The sequence below is a fragment of the Oncorhynchus masou genome, chromosome 16 (assembly GCF_036934945.1).
Source record: "Oncorhynchus masou masou isolate Uvic2021 chromosome 16, UVic_Omas_1.1, whole genome shotgun sequence".
Lineage (NCBI taxonomy): Eukaryota > Metazoa > Chordata > Actinopteri > Salmoniformes > Salmonidae > Oncorhynchus > Oncorhynchus masou.
In genome coordinates, this window is record NC_088227.1 from 45,824,674 (window position 1) to 45,829,910 (window position 5,237).

Genomic DNA, 5,237 nt, shown 5'->3' on the forward strand with positions numbered 1-5,237 from the left:
CCTCATCCGGTCCTCATCCGGTCCTCATCCGCTCCTCATCCAGTCCTCATCCGGTCCTCATCCGGTCCTCATCCAGTCCTCATCCGGTCCTCATCCGGTCCTCATCCAGTCCTCATCCGGTCCTCATCCGGTCCTCATCCGGTCCTCATCCGGTCCTCATCCGCTCCTCATCCAGTCCTCATCCAGTCGTCACTGCGTTCCTCAGAGACAGTTGTCGCTGTTGGGGCCTTGTGATGCTATGGGAACCCGGGGAGGGAGCTATAGTGATACATACTGTATAGGGTGATGGGGTGGTGGGGTGGTGGGGTGATGGGGTGGGGTGGGGTGGTGGGTTGGTGGGGTGATGGTGAGGATGGTGATGGGGTGATGGGGTGATGGTGATGGGTGATGGGGTGATGGTGAGGATGGTGATAGGGTGATGGTGATGGGTGATGGCGTGATGGGGGGATGGTGAGGATGGTGATGGGGTGATGGTGATGGGGTGGTGGGGTGATAGGGTGATGGTGTGATGGTGATGGGGTGATGGTGTGATGGTGATGGGGGGATGGTGAGGATGGGGTGATGGTGTGATGGGGTGATGGGGTGGTGGGGTGGTGGGGTGATGGGGTGATGGGGTGGTGGGGTAATGGGGTGATGGGGTAATGGTGATGGGGTGATGGTGATGGGGTGGTGGGGTGATAGGGTGATGGTGTGATGGGTGGTGGGATGGTGGGGTGGTGTGATGGTGGGGTGGTGGGGTGGTGGGATGGTGGTGATGTGATGGTGGGGTGGTGGTGTGGTGGGATGGTGGGGTGGTGGGGTGGTGGGATGGTGGTGATGGTGGTGATGGGGTGGTGGGGTGGTGGGGTGGTGTGATGGTGGGATGGTGGGGTGGTGGGGTGATGGGGTGGTGGGGTGATGTGATGGTGGGATGGTGGGGTGGTGTGATGGTGGGGTGGTGGGGTGGTGGTGATGTGATGGTGGGGTGGTGGTGTGGTGGGATGGTGGGGTGGTGGGGTGGTGGGATGGTGGTGATGGTGGTGATGTGATGGTGGGGTGGTGGGGTGATGGGGTGATGGGGTGGTGGGGTGATGAAAGGCCTTAATAGTCCTATCAAACTTTCCAGATGTCTTGATCTCCTAGCAACAAACCATGTTGATAAAGCAACGCTCCAAGAAACACACTGGTCCATAAGGACTCATATAGAATAGACAACACCTAATATATAAGGACTCATATAGAATAGACAAAACCTAATATATAAGGACTCATATAGAATAGACAAAACCTAATATATAAGGACTCATATAGAATAGACAACACCTAATATATAAGGACTCATATAGAATAGACAACACCTAATATATAAGGACTCATATAGAATAGACAACACCTGCTCTATAAGGACTCATATAGAATAGACAACACCTAATATATAAGGACTCATATAGAGTAGACAACACCTAATATATAAGGACTCATATAGAATAGACAACACCTAATATATAAGGACTCATATAGAATAGACAACACCTAATATATAAGGACTCATATAGAATAGACAACACCTAATATATAAGGACTCATATAGAATAGACAACACCTAATATATAAGGACTCATATAGAATAGACAACACCTAATATATAAGGACTCATATAGAATAGACAACACCTAATATATAAGGACTCATATAGAATAGACAACACCTAATATATAAGGACTCATATAGAATAGACAACACCTAATATATAAGGACTCATATAGAATAGACAACACCTGCTCTATAAGGACTCATATAGAATAGACAACACCTGCTCTATAAGGACTCATATAGAATAGACAACACCCACCGTTAATTCACACAGAGTTCACAGTACACTCACAACACCCCAGACAGACGCTGCCCCTAAAGTCAGTCAGATAAATAAAACTGACCTTAGATCAGTTTTAGTGGCAACGTCTGTCTATTCCACTCTCATGTTCTTTTGCTAAAACTGATTATATTTCACTTTCAAGGGCAACTTTTTATCACGTTTACTTATTTCACTTGCTGGGACATGAGCTACACGAGATGCCGACGAAAGGTTTTATTGAACATAAAGAAACTGTGTTTGCATCTGGGTTGAATAAATCATAATTAAAGAAGATTTCAGAATTGTAAATGTTGGTCGCTGGGTTAGAGCGTTCTCAACAAACACTTTTTTTTTCAGACCAGGTAGCTATTAATCTTTCCAAAGGTCAAGACAGATCTCAATTTATTGATAAGACAGAGATCAGAATTTGCCATCCATGGAGCTAGACTCAACCATTACTTCTATGGTAATCGTCCCAGTCGTTTACTGGCCAGCAAGCTACTCAGTATTCATCAATGAACATATATAGGAACTACTAAATCTGGAAAAAAAGGGGAATTACTATCAGAACTCAAATTAGTCAATGAAACATTATTCCGCTTTTCTTTCTTTCTTTCTTTTTATTTAGAACCGTAAATCCTTGATTGTAAATCCTTGATTGTAAATCCACACCAAGTCAGATGGAGTCCTTTCTAAAAAAAATAATGACAAACTTCTCTTCTCTCAACAGAAGACCACCTTGCTGGGAGCCCAAAAGTCTTTCAATGGGCTCAGAAGGGCATTGGATAGTATGAATAATGGCAAATCACCTGGACGGGACAATATTTCTTCTGCGGTCTATTTATTTTATTTTTTAAAGGTCCACTATTGATCAAAAGTAATTAACACAGCAATTTACAAAGGTCTAATCTAATCTCCCTTTTTATTAAAAAGAGTTTAGGATTCTACCTAGAGTTCTCACTATCACCCCCTATTTTTGATAAACACAGAGTAGACCTTTCCGGAAGCCAGATGACCAAATGTTATTGATGACCGAATGTTATTCATATTTTAATTGTTTTAAATAATAAATAAACATATATATTTTTTAAAGTCTGCAGAAAATTCAGTGTTTCTGTGTCAAACTATTTTGTTATATTTCAGTCTTTCAAAAGTTTAGGGTGACTTAGAAATGTCCTTTAATGTCTATTAAAATAACATCAAATTGATCAGAAATACAGTGTAGACATTGTTAATGTTGTAAATGACTATGACCGCAGAGAGGCTTTTTATGTTTCTATCTTGGTTTGGTCCGGGTGTGATTTGGGTGGGCATTCTATGTTCTTCATTCTATGTTTTTGTATTTCTTTGTTTTGGCCGGGTGTGGTTCTCCATCAGGGACAGCTGTCTATCGTTGTCTCTGATTGGGAAACATACTTAGGTAGCTTTCCCCCACAGGGGTTTGTGGGTAGTTTTTTTCTGTTTTGTGTCTTTCTGCACCTGACAGGACTGTTTCGGTTTTCGTTCATTCTCTTTGTTCATTTTGTTATTTAAGTGTTCAGTTAATAAAGATCATGAACATGTACCACGCCGCGCTTTGGTCCACACCTTGACTATTGTAGCTGGAAATGGCTGATTTTGAATGGAATATCTACATAGGCGTACAGAGACCCATTATCAGCAACCATCACTCCTGTGTTCCAATGGCACGTTGTGTTAGCTAATCCTAGTTTATCATTTTAAAAAGGTTAATTGATCATTAGAAAACCCTTTTGCAATTATATTAGCACAGCTGAAAGCTGTTGTCCTGATTAAAGAAGCAATAAAACTGGCCCTTCTTTAGACTAGTTGAGTATCTGGAGCATCAGCATTTGTGGGTTCGATTACAGGCTCAAAATGGCCAGAAACAAACAACTTTCTTCTGAAACTCATCAGTCTATTCTCGTACAACGCTGTGAACTACTCCCGTCACAGAACAACACCAACTGGCTCTAACCAGAATAGAAAGAGGAGTGGGAGGCTCCGGTGCACAACTGAGCAAGAGGACAAATACATTAGAGTGTCTAGTTTGAGAAACAGACGCCTCACAAGTCCTCAACTGACAGCTTCATTGAATACTACCCGCAAAGCACCAGTCTCATTGTCAACAGTGAAGAGGGCGACTCCGGGACGATGGCCTTCTAGGCAGAGTTGCAAAGAAAGAGCCATCTCTCAGACTGGCCAATAAAAAGAAAAGATTAAGATGGGCAAAAGAACAGAGACACTGGACAGAGGAACTCTGCCTAGAAGGCCAGCATCCCGGAGTCGCCTCTTCACTGTTGACGTTGAGACTGGACAGAGGAACTCTGCCTAGAAGGCCAGCATCCCAGAGTCTCCTCTTCACTGTTGACGTTGAGACTGGACAGAGGAACTCTGCCTAGAAGGCCAGCATCCCAGAGTCTCCTCTTCACTGTTGACGTTGAGACTGGACAGAGGAACTCTGCCTAGAAGGCCAGCATCCCAGAGTCGCCTCTTCCCTGTTACATTGAACTGGGTGAATATGAATGACAGTAACCTAAACCTATTGATGTTACATTGAACTGGGTGAATATGAATGACAGTAACCTAAACCTGTCACTGTTACATTGAACTGGGTGAATGACAGTAACCTAAACCTGTCACTGTTACATTGAACTGGGTGAATATGAATGACAGTAACCTAAACCTGTCACTGTTACATTGAACTGGGTGAATGACAGTAACCTAAACCTGTCACTGATACATTGAACTGGGTGAATATGAATGACAGTAACCTAAACCTGTCACTGTTACATTGAACTGGGTGAATATGAATGACAGTAACCTAAACCCATCACTGTTACATTGAACTGGGTGAATATGAATGACAGTAACCTAAACCCATCACTGTTACATTGAACTGGGTGAATATGAATGACAGTAACCTAAACCCATCACTGTTACATTGAACTGGGTGAATGGAATATGAATGACAGTAACCTAAACCTGTCACTGTTACATTGAACTGGGTGAATATGAATGACAGTAACCTAAACCTATTGATGTTACATTGAACTGGGTGAATATGAATGACAGTAACCAAAACCTGTCACTGTTACATTGAACTGGGTGAATATGAATGACAGTAACCTAAACCTATTGATGTTACATTGAACTGGGTGAATATGAATGACAGTAACATAAACCTATCACTGTTACATTGAACTGGGTGAATGGAATATGAATGACAGTCATCCAATATGATGTAATAGAAATAAGGCCATGCTCATTTAACTAAAAACATCCTCCCTAATTTTAGACGACACCAACCACCACTGGGAACAGAATATGGCATAATTTGCCTTTAGCATCCTGTAATCTGAACCATCAACTTCTACATTTTACATTTGTTCATAGACTGTATTTA